This window comes from Acanthopagrus latus, chromosome 6 (assembly GCF_904848185.1).
Source record: "Acanthopagrus latus isolate v.2019 chromosome 6, fAcaLat1.1, whole genome shotgun sequence".
Lineage (NCBI taxonomy): Eukaryota > Metazoa > Chordata > Actinopteri > Spariformes > Sparidae > Acanthopagrus > Acanthopagrus latus.
This window is the reverse complement of record NC_051044.1, coordinates 1,170,543-1,190,633: the sequence shown is the minus strand read 5'-3', so window position 1 is coordinate 1,190,633 and position 20,091 is coordinate 1,170,543. Positions and strand designations below refer to the sequence as shown.

The window sequence follows — 20,091 nt, the reverse complement described above, 5'->3', positions numbered from 1 at the left end:
ACACCACATCATCATCGTCATCACATCATGATGTCAGCGATGTGTTTCTGCTTTGTTCTGGAGGACTGGACCTGGAGTCTCTTCAGATTCTGTTCTGATCCGAGGACGTTTACAGACGGGAGGAGAGCTCAGAGATATCAGCCTGACTGCAGCAGAGATCCGGAGCCGACCTCCAGGTTCTGTTCTGTCCTGCTGACTGGAGCTGGAGGGGAACTGGACTTTACTTCATGACCGTAACATTACGGAGAGGAGACAGAGAACCAGAACCAGAACCAGAGTCTCTGCTGAGTGCTGACTTCACCTCCAAACCTGCTGACTGGAGAACATGTTGTGTATTTATAACTAACACACTAATGTCTCAAAGTGTTCGCTGATGATTTATTGATGTTAAAATGCTGCACACAGAACCACCAAGTCCATCTCAGCACCGAGCTTTCCAAATAATGCCGGCTTGTTTGTAAGAAGGGCTGACCCAGCTCCATCCCTCCATCCATCCATCAACCCTCTACGTCATTACTTCACTCATCCATCCTCCATTCCTCTCCTTCCTTTATGAGGACTGATGCCTCGCTCTCATTAGCGAGGCCTCTTCCTCCTCCTCCTCCTCCATCACCTCTACAGGATCCAGGCAGTGCATTAGCAGATTAAACACAGAGCGACAGATGAAGCACCTCCCGTCTGTGAGCCAACTCCCTCCAGCCGCAGCTCCTTCCCTCCATCTTCCTCCGTTCTTCTCATTTCTATCGCACCACCTTTCTCTTAATTTCTCTTTTGTGTCAGCTTTCCTTCTTCTTTTCACATATTTCCACGAAGCTAACTGAGTCTTGTATCGTCCTCTTCCATCTCTGCCGCTCTGTTTAACGCTCTGCTTCCATCATTCTGCTGTTGATTTCACAGAAGCTTTTTGCTTTCCATGCCGCTGCTGTTCCATTTATCTGGTTTCATCCCTCCTTCACTGCGTCTCTGTCGCTTCCTCCTTTACTTTGTGACTGAATCTCTCCTCCTTCATGCTACAGACGACCTCTTCTGCCTCTCGTCGTCTCTCTTTGGTCTGTTTTTACCTCGATTCCAACTGACTGAACTGTTCTACATCTTGAAAGCTGCTGCACTCAGACTCGCCATGTTTGATAAATACTCACTGACATCAGGCTGAATATCATCTTTATGTCTTCACATTGTTTTGTTGAGCTTTCACCCTCAAACAATGCACCGACTACCTGAATGTGTTCGGGTTTCTCGGCCGCTGCTCAGCAGTGAAAACACGACTGCATCTGACATTTCTGGTGACTCGACAAACTCAGCAAATTGTAATAGCAGCGGGGCTGAAGTGAGCAATCAGCACGCTCAGCTCGTCAGATGTGAAGTGACTCAGCAACGTTTCTACGAGCAGTTAGAAACCATCGACATACTTTCAGCAATCTAATAATACGTGTGGCGCTACGGAGGGAAACTGAGGAGTTAAAGAGACACACTTCAGATTAAAACTGTTTCAAATTCAGAACAAGTTACGTTTAACAGCAACACGTGGATTCACTTTCCCAAAAGAATCCTGAGGCCAAAATCTCAAAATCTAAAACATCGTCATTACATCAAGATTACAGAAGTCCTGCAGGACACACACCAAAAAAATAAATAAAACATGCATCATTTACCCACACTGAAGGTTTTTAAACTCTCCAGTCTGTGAAACAGTGATACCATCATCAGAGTGTGTCAGCATCTAACGAGATGGAATGAGACGCAAAAATATTTTAATATTGTAATTGTTGTTAATTTGTATTAACTCTGGATGAAGTCATGTTTCCTTCATCTGTGTTGTTTGCATTCTATTTTGATGGTTTTAATTTAGTACTATTGTAAATATTATCAGTATATTTTGAACATATTATCACAAATATTTTAAATGTCTTCGACAAAAACAACAAAGTGCCCTTTTAATTTAACAATATCTAACGCTGAACTTTACAGTGAGGGATGATGAACGAGTTCTTCTGGACTGATGGTGGAGGAGGGAGAGAGACAGAGACGCACAGAGAGACGAGGACAAAGACGCCCTGTGACAGTGAAGGCATCACGACACAGTGGAGCTCTGTGTGAGTGTGTGTGTGTGTGTGTGTGTGTGTGAAACATCCATGAACTGCACTGATGCATCATTGAGTTGTAATGTGTGTGTCACATCCCACATCCTAACCCACACACACACATTCTTTCAGACATGTGAGCATGGATTGTACTGTGTGTGTGTGTGTGTGTATGTTGCTTCTCCACTCCCTGAAGTCAGTTCTTTACCAAAGCAGCACCAAATGTGTGTCTCTGTGTGTGTATTTCTGTCACGGTCTCATGTGATCAACATTGAGGATTCGTCCCTACAGGAGACCTGATCAGACCCATTCAGACCCGATCAGACCCGTTCAGACCCGTTCAGACCCGTTCAGACCCGTTCAGACCCGATCAGACCCGTTCAGACCCGTTCAGACCCGTTCAGACCCGTTCAGACCCGATCAGACCCGTTCAGACCCGTTCAGACCCGATCAGACCCGATCAGACCTGTTCAGACCCGTTCAGACCTGATCAGACCCGTTCATCAGCGCCTGGAGCCACTGATCAGCACGAGACAGGAACCTTTCAGGTCAATCAATAATATCACAGTGGTCATAGTAGAATAGTAGAATTTAACTTGTATTATTTGCCATCAGTGAAGAGCTCATTGCTTAGTGAGTCTTTGTGTAAATACAGACTCACACACACAAACACACGCACACACACACACACACACACACACACACACACACACACACACACACACTGCTCTGTCACTAGTCCAGCTGAATATTCCTGCACTCCAGAGGACCTTTAATTAAAACACTGAATCAATGGCTGTTTCTCATCCCGGCTGTGGAGGCGCAACACTGACCTGTTTCCCACTGATGTCACTCTCTCACACACACACACACACACACAGACACACAATCTCTCACACACACACACACACACACACACACACACGCACGCACGTCTGTATCAGTCCGAACTCATCAGATTGGTTTCCAGCATGATAGAGAGATGGTGTCCATGGAGGCTCTGTGTCAGCCATAGGTCAGTCAGACACACACGCAGACACACACGCAGACACACACACACGCAGACACACACACACTCAGCAGAGAACAGGTGCTCGTTTGATTCTGACGTCTTATTAATTCAGCCTGATGTTCGTTCAGAAGGCTGACTGACTCACTGAGGTCTGAACAGAAATACGTGAACCTCCGACCATCTTTACATGTTGTGATAAAACTCTGTACATGTTCTTTGTTTATTATAATATAATATTATTATAATATAATATTATTATGAAAGAGGAATCCATGAAAGTAAACACAGGAAGTCAGTTCTGAGGCGACAGGTTGCATTTGTGTTGTATTTTCTACGTGTCTCTCGTCACAGCGCAGCACTGATGCTCAGGTGTGTTCAGGCACAGAAACTCTGTCAGGGTTAGAAAACATCACGGTGGCACCGTGTTCAGCACTGCTGCCTCACAGCATGAAGGTCTGTGGCTCCATTAAGTCTTTCTGTGTGGAGTTTGCATGTTCTGCCTCCTGCTCATGTGGGTTCCCTCTGGTTCCCTCCACCATCTCAACACACACAACAGGCTGATTCTCCGGTCGGTCCGCTCGACAGGAAGCGCTGGCTAAGATCTGGAGACTGTGGGCCAACTGGTGCCGATGGCGCCATCAGGATGGGTTAAATGCAGAGTACCTTGAACTAAATATGATCAAACAAACTAGGTTCTTCTTCCTAAATACACGTTTTGTTCGCCACGATCGAGGATGGAAACGTCTGCAGCTCGCCTTATAAACCTCTTGCTTCTGTGGTTGAAACTATCTTGCTGATGTTGGACAGTACCACGCTGGGTCCAAACGCTTGAACTCTGAAAAGTGTTTTTTCCACAAACAAAAGATCACTGAGGAAACAGATTCGTCATGATACCAGCGCTGTGATCCTACTGGCCCTCCAAACCTCATCAGAAGCTGGAAACCATCTGAATTCTGATGCAGAGATAAAAATCATTACTTCACAAACATCATCATGTTTTTAAGGATATCTTTAAACTTCATCTCTCTACAACCTCTGTAGACGTATCATTTTCTAAATTAAATGTTATCAATAAAGCCTGTAATGACTAATAATCACAAATGTTCAGGATTTGAACTTGAAGTTGTTTTCAGGGGCTTTAAACAAGCAGCAGAATCTTTTTGTCATTTCTTCCGCGGGTGTGTTGTGTGGTTTTTTTTACCTCTGACATGTTTTTTTCTATTTTGGAGCATTAAAGCTTCAAATCTTTTGATTTTTTTTTTTGCTTTCTGAGCCAAGATTTGTTGTCTGTTTCCATGGTAACGGCGCTCCAGGTGCATCTATTTCTGAGTGGTGTCGAACGCCCACTGCGTTGTTCTCGACACGAGACGGGCGACGTGACTCTTCAGCGGTCGCCGTCCGTCACACACCTCGGTTTGTATTTACTGGATCAAAAGCGGCCGTCGCCGCCTCGGTTCTGTTTGACGGCTGAACGGTGAGCGGTGGACTCAGCTGTTCTCCGCTCTGCTCGATTCTGTTCGCCACCTTTTCCTGTTTTTATTGATCGAACAAGACGAGGGTGAAGAAGCAGGACTCCTTCAGTTTAACTGTCACGAAGCCAAGCAGCATCTCCGACTCTGCTCGTTCAGCCTTCAGGCGGGAACAAACGGAACAACCGTATTTGTCCTGTAGCACCTGATACAACCGAGGTTTAGAGCTTTTCTTTATTTTCATTTATTTTATTCTTTTGTCCTTTCAGTTTTTTCTTTTTGCTTCCATCAGTTATTCTCTATCACAGCTCGACAGTCCAAACCGACAGCAGCTGAGGAAAAAACTGGAAACGAGACGTGTCGGGACGAGCAGGATTGATCGCCGCGCTGCAGTCAGCTGTTCACTAACAAACACATTTTGACATTATTGATGTTTCCTGCGGTTCACTGATTTGCATTAACTTAAAAAAAGGCATAAAAACAAACTGCGAGCTGTCCCCTTCTGTGTGTCTCACTGCCGGCTGTTTGACCCAGATCTCTGGGCTGTGTGAGCGCCTCAGTGGCTGCCTGGTCCTACATTAGATATGAGAACGCCATGCTGGTGCTCAGCTCGATTATGCGGATGACAGGAGAGCACGGCTGCCTTTACAGGCCGAGCAGCAGGGCCCGGAGAACCTCCAGTAAACCCGTCCTATTTGATGTTTGCCTACAGAGATGCGACAAGAGAGCAGAGCGCGGTTTCTTTAAATTGAAATGTAAATCCTCTTCGGCAAACAACTGCGGTGGCTCACAGCACTCGTAGTATTCCTGCAACATGCTCAAACACTCAGCGAGCTGAGCTGTTTCCTTGAAAGCGTTCAGAGTTTGAGCTCCGAGATCGTTTGAAGCTCACCAGCCGACCACAACGAGAAAGCTCTTTTTCTGCAACGTATGTTCTGTCGACGTGCTACAAAGAGCAGCTTAGCACACAAAAGAAAACATCTATGTGCTTGTCCACATGTGAATATGATTGTTATGCAGTAGTTTAAGGAAACAAAGCAGATTGCACATAAAAATAGGGAGTAAAATCGTGTTGCCTGACAAAAAGAGGCAGCGCTGAAGGAGAGGACACTGCAGAAATCCCTCCTCACCCCTGCTGTGTGACAACCACACAGCCCTTCACATGGAAATGCCTTGTTTGTGCCTCAACATAGTACAATACACAAACAAAGATCACTTTAACACTGTTACATTACAGCTGTGTGGAGGAGACAGCGGCTGGTTTGTCTCACAGGGCAGACGTCGGCCAGGCTTAATTCGCTGTGCTACGCCCTCGTCCTCCGCAGGAAGAAATGCCCTTCTTGTTGCTGTTGAAGCTGTTGAAAGCTCCATAACAAGGCTCCATTTCACAAAGCGCCTCAAGAATCAGGCTCCAAAACTGCTCCCTGAAAATCTGAAAGCTGCTGATGTGAGCCGAAGTGCAGATCGAGTAAACTGTGGAGCTCTGAGATAGAAAATAATGCTGTGAGACGGAGCAGAGGAGCTCAAAGTGCCTCGATAACACACTCAGTTTATCCAGCTTCATTTCTCTCCCCTTCCTCCACACACACACACACACACACACACACACACACACACACACCTTCAGCTTTGACTAAACAAAACAGGACATTAGCCTCCACAGCGACACATGAAAGTGTTTTCTCTTCCATGGTTAAGACCATCACTGTACTGTACTTCTGACTCATAACTCCTGCAGATGAAATCAGGCATATGTCACTTTTTCTGCCCTTCAGGGTGAAACAGATGCTGTGAAAGTGTTAGAGGAGCTTGTCTGATAGCTGCTGTGATGCATTTTTCACTTCAATCAATAACGAACAACACAGTTTTTGATTCTCTTCACTCCCCCAAAGAATGAAGGAAAGATAAGTGGTCTGATAACACGACTGCGTCTGTACTGACGTGTGTCGACTGAACAGAAGCTCTGTGATGTGTCCGCTACAGTTTCACTGAGGAAACATGTGTCTCTTCCATAAAACACCTGCTTTTTGAATGGAGTTTGGTTTAGCAGTCCGTCCGCTCTGAGAAGCGCCTGGAGCAGAGGTTTCTGTCAGAGCTGGTCTCACGTAGGAAGTGTTTTGTGTTTCTCTCAGCTGGTAACGAAAAAGTTTACAGTGACGTCAAACTGGACAGACGTCAAATCACAGAATAACATGAAATATGTTAACTGGACGTTAAAGTAGTGGAGTTTGTCAGGCTGGTCTGCTGAGACGGAGGCAGACTGAGAGGACTCATCAGCTCCTGAATCCTCTGAGCTCTTCACTTTGTGACATAAACATGCTGACACTCATAATTACAGTTTCATCTGGATCTTATCAGCTGGCTCGGTGAGCCGCCGTCACAGACGAGCTTTTATCCAAGTCAGACTGTCGGCGCGCTCCCATTTTCATTCTGAAATACATGATCAAGCTGCATTCAAACACAAAGAGAAGAACAGTTTTTGCTCCGACTGATTCTCAGTCGTTTCCTCCGACCGCGGACAGTCGACTGCAGAGATGTGGGAGAGATTCAGATCTGCAGACCTCCAGTTTCTGTTAGCTTCTGTTGAACGTCAGGTTTGTTGGGTGTTTTCATACTGATTAGATAAGACAGCGTGGGGACGGATCTGCTCTTCATCTTTATGAGAGGATTCTTACTCTGATCCTTGTTCTGTCTTCAGTTTAGTTTTACAGGGATAAGACTTTACAAGAGAGAATTAAGTCCCCCTCCACACGTCCCGAGGATATCAGTCATTATCTCTACAAACAAATGCCACTTAAAAATCATGGACGAACAAGATGTTTCAGAACTCGCCTGGTTCTGTTCTGTCTAACAGAAATCCAGTGATAGTCGTCTGTCTCTTCCAGACAGAGACTACAGTACATGTACATGTCATTAAAACACAACATTCAATGAGCTTTTCTTACAAAGTACCTTCATTTCTTTATGTTCTCTCTGTTTTCATGCAAACTAAAGTATCATGTTGGGAGGGAACAAACAGGAAGAAGAAAAAACAAAAGAAAGACTTGAAGGACAAGAGGAGCTGATTCTCTGTTCTCTCCTGCAAACTGTGATTGTAGCAGACTTTATGACTTTATATCATCAGGAGGAGGAGAGGAGGACGGGATTTATATATTTCAGGGTGAACTGTTTCTTTAAAATCATCTGTGAGAGAAAAACATCCGGTCGGTCAAGTTTCTCTTTAAAACATGTCTGCAGGGGATCCTTCAGCACCAGACTCAATATGAACCAGAGAAGACAACTTTAAAGTGAATGAAATGTCTTTGCAGAAATTCATTATTAATTAATTATTCAACCATTCCGACTGCGTCTCTTCGGTTCGAGCGTTGCAGGTGATTTGCATCATGAACTGAATCAAACTTTCAGGTTTCCTCCTCTCGGTGCATCCATGCAGCTCTGGGCTCTCTCCTCCTGTAAGTGGATTACATCTCAGACGTCACACATCATAACCTCTCCTCCTGCCCCCCCGACACTCTGCTGCTCCGCTCACCACGCTGAGTTATTAACCTCCAACCTTCACTATCTGATGGCTCGCCGCCGTCATCCCCCTCACGCTCCTCACATCTCCTCCCGCTCGTCCTCCGCAGCTGCTTCCTCAACACACACTTCAACACAACACAGGTTGTTGCTCTTTCTCTGGTTTCTCTCTTTCAAGCTTCGTCTGTTTGTCTGTCTGCCTTCCTTAAAACTGCTGCCGTCTCCATCCTCCTCTCCATCGCTCCCCTCGTCTCCCCGCCGTCCTCTGGAGACTCTAAGTGCATTAGGATAAGAGGCTCTCTTCCTGTCTCATGGCCTTCCTTCAGGCTCGGCAGCTCACGGGTCCAAGTCCCTCGCTCACAAACTCACATCAGAGGGCAGCACTTTCAGAAGGTATTTTTATGAAGCCTGCTATTATACACAGCAGAATGAAAACGAGTCTCCACATCCATTAGCAGCCAAACATCCTGTCGATACCGTGGAAGGTTCTTTGTTGTGACCGAGGCGGGTGGTTCACTCTCAACACGACTGAACAGAGAACTGCAACCGACAGGCAGCGAAACATCGTCAGCCTCCGAGGAAACATCAGACCACGCTCCTAAAAACACAGACCGTCTGTGCAATCCAGTCCAAGTCCAGCCAAAACCAACCAACACACGCCGATTACTGACATATTTGTGCTGGTGCCTCCTCCTGTAGTTTCAGGGAATTTAGTGTCAAAATTAACCAGATAAACCTTCAAAATGTCAAGAAAGGAACATATTCTCACATTAAGAATGCAAAAGCAAAAAGAAAAGGAGGAAGAAACAGACGAAGGCATGTTTGTCATCTGAATCAGGCCGCGGGCCGACATTCCATTTAAATAAAAAGCAATAAAGCAGAAAAAGCTCGGGGATGTTTTTCCACAGGGTGACATCACACAACAGCCAATCATGATATTTAAGCCGAACTGCAGAAAGTCATGCACAGCATGCTGAGCAGCCTGGAGCCAGAACACAGCTCATTTCTGCTTTTTATGTCAAAAATAAATAAATAAACAGATTTTTTATGTCTTTTGACTTTGCTAATGATTTCCCCAGAAAACATTTTCTACCGAGGAAGGCAGATAGGAGTTTATGTTTTAATGTGCGCTGTATATTTTGGACCAAATGAAACATTTGCAGACGTCACTTTGGCTTTTTGTGCAGGATGTGATTCTCTGATTGTGTCTTCAGGCTGAACATCCACAAACCCTGCAGACCATCGACAGCGTTTTTCCAGTTAAAACCAAACAATAAATCAGTTTTACACAGATGGAGAAAATAATTGTTCCACTGGTTTTTCTTGGTTTGGTTAGTTGCAGACTAGATGATGTCATGTTGTTCTCCTCTTACTCTTGTTCTTGGACCGAACCATCCACCCTCTCCTCCTCCCAAATGCACAACTTCACCTGACTTCCTCCTTTGCTGCTGCAATAATCAACGCAGCCACTAGAGGTCGCAGCCAAACAAGAAGAATAAATATGAGTCGTACTCAGCTGCTTTCAAATGTCGATGTTTCACCCGTGATAGCGCTGCGCTGGCCGACATGTCACAGAAGTGCAGAGGTCACTTCCTGTCAGCTCCAATCAGACTAACGACCATCAACCACACGTCAAAGCCGTCGCCCAGCAGCAGCAATAATCTGGATCCTGCCTGGATCCAAACCGAGCTCGATACACGAGGACAGAACCAGGGAATGAAAATAATCAAAGTCTGGTAAAGAAACAAACGAGGAGCTGTCGATGTCTGACATTTAAGAGCTGCTGGCGAGACGTCGTTCATTATTAAAACCCAGTGAGTTATAAATCTGCAGCCTGAAACAGCGACGACAGACCGTGAGACAAACAGGAAGTAAACAAGTCACACAGCTTAACCTGCAGAGCCAACAAGACCATCAATATTTTCTTACACATGCATTTAATCATCAGTCCACCACACAAACACACACACACACACACACACACACACACACACACTCAGCCCAACTTCCATTAATTAACAAATTGCCTGACAGCAAGCTGACTGCCTGTCTAATAAATAATCAGCAGATCGCAGCTTGAGAGCGCCGGGCTGTGCCGGGTTTGGACTCGATTCGGATTAATCCACAGCCAACGCCATCTCCGAGGAGGACGACACGCGAAACTCCCCGAAGAGAGCGGCTGTTCGAGGCTGCTTGTTCAGACGTCGACCAGAAACAGCTTGATAGAGGAGCTACATGAGTGTGGCAATCAGCCGAGGAGGCCCAGAGGAGACGGGGAGACGGGGGAGGTGAAAACACAGTGAGAGAGACAGAGAGAGAGAAACAGTTATGAAACCGTAGAAAGAGCCACAGAGGACGAATGGACGGACAGAGAAAAGACAGAATGAGACACAGCCGACAGGGAAGGAGGGAAATCTTCTCACTAATTAATAGGTGTCTGAATTTCAATTACCGCTGACCTCAATCTTCTGTGAGGAAGAGAGAGAACAAGAGCGAGAACACGCCGGCGATAAGAACAGGGACAGCTTACGTAAGAGACGCTTCGTGGAAAATATTTTGTTTTTCTCTGCTGATGTGAACAATGCTCCCATTCTTCAGCAGCAGGCTGGATATCAGCTCCGCCGCGCTGCGAGCCGCGTGGTAACGATGTTACAGCGTGTCGGATCACTTCAAACGCTCCTTCTTTACTCTGCTGTACGTTTGTGTTGTGTTTCCTCCACACTGCTGCAGCTACACTCGTGTTGTTGTGTGTCTGCAGATAAATGCAGCATGATGAAGGAAGCCGTCAAAACTTGTTTAAAGGAGCAGTCTGTAGATTTGGAGAGGAAATAATAATGAGCAGAGACACAAATGAACAAGACTGAATAAACTGAACAAACTAACGGACCTTAAAGGACGACACAGTTTATACCGTTTCACTTTGTTTATATGTGGCGGACCCCGCCACCTTTCTGGCTTCAGACAGTGTTCTGGGGCCTTGTTGTCCTCTGAGAGCAGCTAATTTTATCAATATTATATTTTCCGTATGGAAATAATACTGTATCATAACCTCTGAGTCTGGATTTCTTCTCCACAGCAGCGGCTCCTTTAATCTCAACACGTCTAAATTTAACCAGTCATTCACAAAAAAAAAAAAATATCAGAAAAACATAAACAAGATAATTAGTCCATCAATGCAGAGTACTAATTTACTAAGTATGTGTTGTGACGCTGCTGCAGGCGGCGGATCTTTACAGTAATGACACCCTGTGCTGCGAGACAGGTGCTAACGCTGCAGAGCCCATTAAGATTCAACACCTCAGTCTGCAGCTATTTGATCTATTTCCAGCTCATTGTTGTGGTTTGTGAGCGGCTGTGATGAGGCGCTTCGTAATGACTTCTGGAAACCGTCCAAACGCGCAGAAGAAGAAGAAGAAGAAGAAAGAGAGCAGAGTTTGTAACCTGTTCACCATGAGAGAGAACAGGAGGAGCTCGTGGGAGCAGCGAGGCGATCGGGAGGGAAACTGTCGGACCGACTGTCAGGAACTTTAGTGAAGACGTTCACGATCCCGATGTGCTGACTAACTGTGGGGATCCTCCGACTTCTCCTCTCAACTCAAGTGAAACATGTCATTCAGATATTCTCTACAAGACGTTCATGGTTCCCAGAGGACGCATCGACGTACTCAACATTTCATGTGTCCAATAATTTGGTTCATCACCGAATACCTGCAGACCTGCTGACAGCAGACTGCAATAAGACAGTCAGTTTCAGTTAATGTGTCTCTCAGAGCTGATGAGGTTACAGGTAGATGTAGAGACGTCCAGCAGGCTCGTATGTCTGCAGCCAAAGACAGAAACAGTATAAGACTGTGACTAAACGTTAGCTGAAAACATTTGTCCTCCTGCGTTGTTCTTTGTTAATGTTCTTGTCGTTTTGCATCCGTGTTTTATGTTTGTTGGTGGACTCAGTTTAAAGATGAACTTTGCTGCACATGAATTCACAATTATTCACAGGTTGCTATTTTCTTTACGGCCAAAAGCAGAAAATAAAAGTGTTGGCAGCTTCTTCTGTGACAGATTGAGTTACGTGGGCCTCAGAACTGAATCAAAACTGGATCACAGACTTTGTGATATCAGCAAATATCCTGTCGTTGTCCAAACAATCGATATGGTATCGAGATGAAACTGACGATCTCGAGCTCTGCAGTGGAAGAAACGAACCTCACAGTGACGTCAGGTGTGTTTCTGCAGATCTCTCTTATTATGCCTCCCTCTCTGTTTTCCAACCGTGTGAATGGAAGTGAAGACCAGTAAAAAGAGAGAAGGAAGAGTTTCCCAGTGAAACTCTGAGACTGTCTGAGGTTCAGAGGAGCAGAGTGAAGCCACGACAGTCAGCAGGATCAGAGACATTAAACCTGCAGTTACAGATGGACGCAGCGATACGGCAACATGTGAAGCACATAAACATGAGCTCTGTCGTCATATTTTTAAGTCTCACAGTTAAACTTCGACTTATTTCTTCAAGTGGAAATGATAGAAATTATAAAGCAGAACCCCTGCGGTGCCACCAGCCTCATTAAAAACACCAGCTCAGCATCTAAGTTTGTTTCATCGATAAACACGCAGAGACATAAAAACACCCAAATAACACAATTCATGCAGATTTCATGACTTTGACTTTAGCACAGCTCTGCATCAGGTGACGGGCAGAAAAACACTCCAGTACTGAGAAAAACATGAATGTAGATAAAATAAATTACTTTTTTTTTTTTTTTATAAAAGCAATATTTATGATTTTATGCTAAAAACTGCTGCTTGATATATAAAACTGCAACAATTAGCTGATGAATGAAGAACCTGAGAGATGTAATCTGACTGAACAACATGTTAAAGAAACCCTGACAGACAATAAATCTGTCAGTGGTTCACCGTCAGGGTTTATTCTCCTCTTCATCACTTCATCACAGGTTTTGGACTGTCGTTTGAAGACGTCACTTCGGGCTTATAGATTGTAAGATCACTCTGTTCAACATTAAAACTACTGGCAGATGAATCAATAATCATTAGACGCAACCCAACAGCTGCTGCTGAAAACAGCGAGGAGGACAAACTGTGATGGAGCTGCAGGGAAACTGCTGCTGAGTCACGTTTGGTTCCTCTGAAATGTAAAATGTTTCTAACCGACACTTTAAAGTTCCTACAGGTAAAGATGCACATCACAGTCTCTTCTTATTACACAACAGTGTGAGAGTGTGTCTGTGACACTCAGCTCTCCTCTCCGTCTCCCTCTCCAGGCTCAAGTGGATTTAATCAGTGGAATCAATAAAGGGATCACCGGCTTTCATCTGGATCCTCCAGGGCCATCTTTTCCCTGCAAACCAGCGGGTGTCCCTGACATTTTACACACTCCTACATCCTGCAGATCTGAGTTCACCCAGGTTCATTTAGCGTTGAGCAATACACAAAACAGGCCGAGCTAATTTGTTTAGCATCTAAGAAAGTCACGTCGTTAGCCTCGGGCCGGCGCTGCACACATGTAAGGCTCCGATCAATATCTGAGTCTTTGATGATCACAGTCGTCGAGCACGAGGAGCCGCAATCTGCATCCAGTTCCAACCATACTGTATACATCAACTCATCTCCGGGATTAGACACACACACACTCAAATCAGGCACGCTGCATTTGCCAGCTGTAGGGTGATCCATACTGAGTGTGTGTGTGTGTGTGTGTTTCTAACAGGCCTCCATCCCCCCGACTGGTTCCTTATCACAACAACCACTGGTGCATTCCTCGATGCGTTCAACAACAGGCCGTCGGCGCTGGACGGCAGGCTGCGCCGCTGTTTGTCCGCCCTATAAATAGGCCATTACTTTGAAATGTAAGTATGCTTCCTAAAATCTCCACCCCTCTCTCAGACACACACACACACACACACACACATACAGTCCTCCCCCATGTGCACAATCAGCCCACCAACCCGACAACAGAGCCCAGATTAAACTCTTCTTTTTAAAGCCGGTCTCGGGGAGGACGGGGGGCAGCATCACTGGGCTGTTTGATGTGGCTGGTTGATATGCAGCCTGTGATGTTGCGCTGAGTGACTGAGTGAGTGGGAGCAACACACCGAGAGGAAAATCCACGTTTAGACTTAAAGTGTAAAATATAGTTCAATGAAGAAAAAAAGCGCAGAGTTATTTTATCTCACGACACCTGCAGCTCCACAGAAACACGGCAGGCCGATCACATCTGCAGCCGCTCATTAATCTGTCCACCAACAGGAACCTTTAATTACTTTAATAATTCATCCTTTTGCGTCACATCTTTGCTGCTTTCCTTTGTCCAAATGATTTTTTCGTGGCACGATGTTACAAATAATCCTGAAGAAGCTGTTTTTGTCTATTTGTCTTTGATTTAAACTGTCTCAGTGCACATGTGGGGCAGCTGAGTGTTGCTTTAAAGGGGAATTCCTCCGTTTAAATTAAGGTTTAATACTCACCAAAGGTTTCAGAACCGGTCCGCTGGATCAACTGAGCCAGCAGCTGTCATGTGGTCCTTTGGGGCAACTCCGACTGTCAGAGTTTCGTCCTTTAAAAGTCCTCGTTTCTGCCGCCGTCAGACTGAAAAGATTCCTACAGAGAAAACCTTGTGAAACAATGAGCTCCGTTTTGTAACCAGAACCACGACTCTCGTTCAAGGAGAAGTCTCACGAGAGGTGAGCTGCAGCAGGAAGGTGACGCTGGAAAACAAGAACTGTCAGCGAGAAGTTACTTCCAAAGTCACGGCTGAATATTTAACTGATTTTGACGATCAAGAAGAGGCGACGATGGCGGCAGCTCGCCTCGGGAGGTTTCAGACGGAGACCTCTCCTTGAACGACTCGTGTGTTCCTGCTAACAAACCGGTTCTGATGATTTAACAACACGGCGTCTCTGCAGGAATCGTCTCTGTAATGTTGTCAGACACTTAAAATACAATCCTGTCAGCAGCGAATCATCACAGTTGCCCTGAAGGATTCACACCGCAGCCGCGTCCTTCTGCCAGCTGGAGCGATCCGCTCGAGCCGGTCCAACACTTTCACTAAGAATAATTTACATGGGTTTAAAAATACTGAATTCTCCTTTAAGACAGAAGTAAATGTGAACCTGTCCTCCAGGTGTTACTGAGCCTCAGTGACTCTCAAGTGTCATAATGGGCCGACAACATTTTTTGACTCTGAAATGTTGAAAGTTTTATTGTGTCGATCTGAAGGCAGATTTGTTTTTGTGTAAATCTCCAGGTCAGTGAAGTGCAGCACAGTGAAACTGCTGCTGAGGTTCAGTTCAACACAAACAGACAGCTGAGTTCATTTTCAAATTGAGGAAAATCTGCAAACTGCTCCTCACAGAGATTATTCTGCTGCAGTGTTTCATCCTCACGTCGTCTCGTGTTCATGCTCGCTCTCAGATTTCAGAGCTGAGGTTCCCAACCGGTGTAATGTTTAAAATGTTTGGATGTCTTTGACTCTGATTATCTCAGTAACTCTTTGTCTTCATGGACTTTAGAAAACTGTTGTTGATATTTTTTCATGTTTAACGCAGAAAATAAACTAAAGATGACATGTGGATGTTATTTAATAGTGTTATTGATCCATGAAGGCAGTCTGTGATCAAACTGCTTCACACTCACTAACATAACAGTTGATGATGATGATGATGATGATGATGATGATGAAGTATGTGAACATAAACTTATATGAAGCACTGGATCTCAAACTGAGGATCGGGACACTGAAGTGGGTCGCGAGGTCACTCCTGGAAGTCGTCACACGAATGTGGAGAAAATAAATAAAATATTGACGTCAGCATGAAGTTCTGGATCAATACTTAATCTTTCTCTCTACATTCGGTACCAGGCGAAGGTTTGATCCAGTAACGTCCATGAAGGGGACAGGAAGGGGCGGGGCTTCAGCTCTCGATTGCTTTTGCACCGTTAATGTCAGTCGGTCGAGGTTTGGTAGATTTATTTATTTATTTCATGCAAGGTATCATGGGAAGTAGGAATACAGCGGATACGACTGCAGCGGAGTGAAGAGTGTCGGAGTCATGCTGCTTTTACTCCGAGTTAGAAACTGCTTGACCACGTTCACACTTCCTGCGGTCTGTGATTGTGATCTGAAGCGTTACGTCGTTTGGCTCTGACGTCACGTGTTACGTCACAAACGCACCAGAAAGTTAAAACGGAGGAGAAAACTGGAAAAGACCGAACAACCACTGAGTCTCAGTTCAGGTCTGCATCCTTCAGAGGAGCATCTGAAGTCTGTCCCAGGCTGAAGGCTCCTGCAGAGGCCGAGTCCGTCAGAGGAGGCCGACCCTGAGCTGAGATCCAGCAACTGTCTTCATTATTTACGAGCCACCACCAGGTAACGTGTCATCACTTCGATCGAAGCCGAGATGACAGAAACACGTCGGCTGCAGAGTCGACTGACCCGGGAGTGAGATGCCGAGCGGACGCATTCAGACCACGAACACACGGCTGATCTCAGCGGGTTTCAGCTGGATTTCTGACCAGCAGAGGGCGACTGAGCGACACTGCTGCATGTGACGCGTGACGAGGAGGATGGAAGCTCTGCTGGTTGCTCAGGATTTCTGCCGAGCTGCTTCCTCCTGCAGAGACTCACAGAGGAACATTTGCATCTCGTCCCGGTGAGATACGGCACAGAATTACAGCCCTCTGCTGAGAACACGAGGCCGTCAGACCTTCCCAATTACTGACACACACTCGGCCATAAAGAGACACTCACACACACACACACACACACACACACACACACACACACACAGCCAGAAGGCAGACTATAGTTTGAGTGTCTTGTCTCCAAACTAGGCTGCTGATGTAACGACTGAACATCTGTGAGCCTCCGGGAGGACGGAGCCATATGCCACCCAAAATTTGAGGAGGGGGATTAATGTGTGTGTGTGTGTGTGTGTGTGTGTGTGTGTGTGTGTGTAGGGGGTATCGGTGGGGTCCGGGGGGGGGGGGGGCTCCAGTGAGAGGAATCAGGAAGAGTGAAAGATTCAATGACAATCAGAAATCTCAGTGTTTCATCCTCACACATCGTGTCTGCGGGACAAAGTGCACGTCCGATGTTCGGTGCCGCTGTGAGAGCGGACACACCGCCGACCAGCGACACGGATCACCGCTGTTACTGCGCACGGCGGCGCGGAGCGTCTTTAATTACCAGCGTTTGGTCATTATGAGGAGAGAACACACACACACACACACACACACACACACACACACTGCAGCGCACGCAGCTCAGCTCTCTGGAAGTTAGTCGCCCTTTCACACTGACAACAACACGGAATAACACTTTACTGTACACGAGTCTGTTCCCCGATAACCTCCGGAGCTTCATCTGACGTGCACATGGTCCACACACACACGCACACACATACACGCACGCACGTTAAAGAGACGATGTCTTACCGTGGAGCAGAGGACTGAGCGGCGCGGAGCGCAGGAAGAAATTATAAATCCTTAGTTGGTGCCCGCATTGTCGGACCGAGAGGAGGAGGAGGAGGAGGAGGAGGAGGATGAAGAGCAGGCTGCTACTGTGCGGGAATAATCCGACTGTCAGTGACAATAACCCAGAGAGAGGAGGAGAGGAGAGGAGGAGGAGGAGGAGAGGAGGAGGAGAGGAGGAGGAGGAGGGGTGATACCCCCATCCAATTAGAAACAGTGGGATTGATTGTCACAGGAAATAAAGCAGAGAGTGTTTAAAGCCGCTTCAGTCTGCGGATGTTTCTGTTTCTGTGAGAGAGGAATTATTAAAAACTATAAAATATATAAAGGAGCAAATTAAAAAGATGCACATGGATTTGAATCCTGTGATGTCAGGACGTGTTCAGAGTCACTGTGAGGAGGAAGAGGAGGAGGAGGAGGAGCACATTTCATCCAGCATGATGAAGTGTGTGTGTGTGTGTGTGTGTGTGTGTGTGTGTGTGAGTGTGTGTGTGTGTGTGTGTGAGTGTGTGTGTGTGTGTGTGTGTGTGTGTGTGTGTGTGTGAGGAGCAGAGAGGAGATGACTGCTGCAGATCTCCATATTTAAAGCTGAAGCTGCTGCTCATCTGTCCTCAGCTGCTGCCACCTACAGTCGGCCCGAGGTGATGACAGGCAGAGTTACATGTGTTAAAATCTATAAATCACTATGAAATTAAAAGTCATACTTGAGTAAAAGTACAGTTATATCACAACATGATAAGTTTAAACATGTATTTTATTATCGTTATATTACTTTACTCTCAGTAAAATTATTGTTTAAATTGTACTTTAACATGTTCAGTTGTAACTAGAAACTGAAGCTGTCAGATAAAAGTAAAGCAGAATTTTACCTCTATATCACTGTGAGATTTGATTCAGCAGCAGACCAAAGATGGAGGGTACAATTAAAAAACATGTTAGCATCTACACATTGCTATGCTACATGTTAGCATGTAAGTTAATGTTGTTCTGTTGGAGGAGGAGCTACATGAGCACTACAGTGACGTGTGTTTCATCGACAGGTCGTATTGATATTTTAGTGGAACCGTTCCAAACATTAACAATCAATGTGATATTTCAGTATTTTTACATCAGTACACTGAACATGTAGGTAGTGGAATCAGACAGTTAGCTCGACAGTGTCCCGTCTGTTTCAGTGGAGTAAATTCAGTCTGTTGCTGTGTCTCAGTTCAGGTCTGCATCCTTCAGAGGAGCGTTTGAAGGCCAATTTCGACACAACACCGAGCGAAGGCTGTGCCAATTCAAAATTGGGAAGAAAGAATCAGAAAAAGAAGAAAAAAAGAGAAAATGGCGACATCGCGTGGCGTAGATCGTCACTTTCGTGGGCCTGGGCGGCAGAAATCATGACGTAAGGGTAAAACATCTGGTGACTCAACCAGGAAATGATCCAGAGGCTCGACCGTCACATTTAACAACAGCTGACCAGGTTAACAAGGTCTCTGAAGGACTCGCCTTCACAGACCACAGAGGCCGAGTCCTTCAGAGGACGCAGACCTGAACTGAGACTCAGCAACAGACTGCGTCCGTCCTTCCTGTCAGCTAACTTTCCAAAGCTCCTGCACCTGTTGTATTCTCTACCTGGCCACCAGATGTCCTCAGACTCTTCCACCTGTCCCGGTCAACTGCCTGCCCCAAAACCCCAGCACAGACACACATGTTGGCACAGCATGTTTCTGTTTCTGTTTTTTGGGGTGCTGCCATTGTTGTGTGTCATCAGACAGCTGCCCCGTCATGAAGTCTGGTCGACAGATTTGCTCTGTGTTTACTAGAAAGTCCGACCTCGAGTGGCGTCTTTCTAGGATTAAACCAGCCTCAGTCAGAGTCAGGGTTAGTCAGACCGTCTGGAGCTGCAGCCCGAGTCGTCAGACTGCAGTCGTCACGTGTTGTGACCTGTTTACTGTCATGGTGTCAGAGCGTGACGCCTCGGGGTGATACTGCTGATAAACAGGCCTGAAGACTTCTACATGTTTCTGCATCATGCTGCTTGAATATTATTTCTGGCCTTCATGAGTCAAATAACATTTTAATAAATTAATTTTTCTAAACCAGGGAAGTCTGCAGCCCGACAGGACTCTGCACGTCTGCAGAAGTCAGCTTGAGGCCCGTGAGTCGGGATGAATTGTGGGTTTGGACGGACTTCCCAGTAAAACACCCACAAAGTCATCGAGTCTGCAGGAGCGGAGAAGTCATTTGACTTCGGCCTGATCCTGACCCTGACCCTGATCCTGATCCTGATCCTGACCCTGATCCTGATCCGGAGCCTGACCCTGACCCTGACCCTGACCCTGACCCTGATCCTGATCCTGACCCTGATCCTGATCCTGACCCTGACCCTGATCCTGATCCTGATCCTGACCCTGATCCTGATCCTGATCCTGATCCTGACCCTGATCCTGATCCTGACCCTGACCCTGATCCTGATCCTGATCCTGACCCTGATCCTGACCGCTGCCTTGAGTACACTTCCAGATTTATTGATTTCTTTAATGAT

The 20,091-nt window shown here is 46.0% G+C and overlaps 1 protein-coding gene across 4 annotated transcripts in view; it reads right to left on the bottom strand.

Moving 5' to 3' along the window:
- The window catches only part of pcbp4 (poly(rC) binding protein 4), a 116,043-nt gene that overhangs the window by 93,908 nt on the left and 2,044 nt on the right, over positions 1-20,091 (bottom strand). For 2 of the 4 annotated variants that reach the window (XM_037102371.1, XM_037102374.1), the window contains exon 1: positions 17,526-17,784. The exons of 1 other annotated variant lie outside the window; for it this stretch is intronic. The gene's annotated coding sequence lies outside the window, so the exon portion shown is untranslated. Of the gene's footprint in view, positions 1-17,525; positions 17,785-20,091 lie in introns of those variants that run through there. One more of the 4 variants, XM_037102372.1, reaches the window with a different exon arrangement.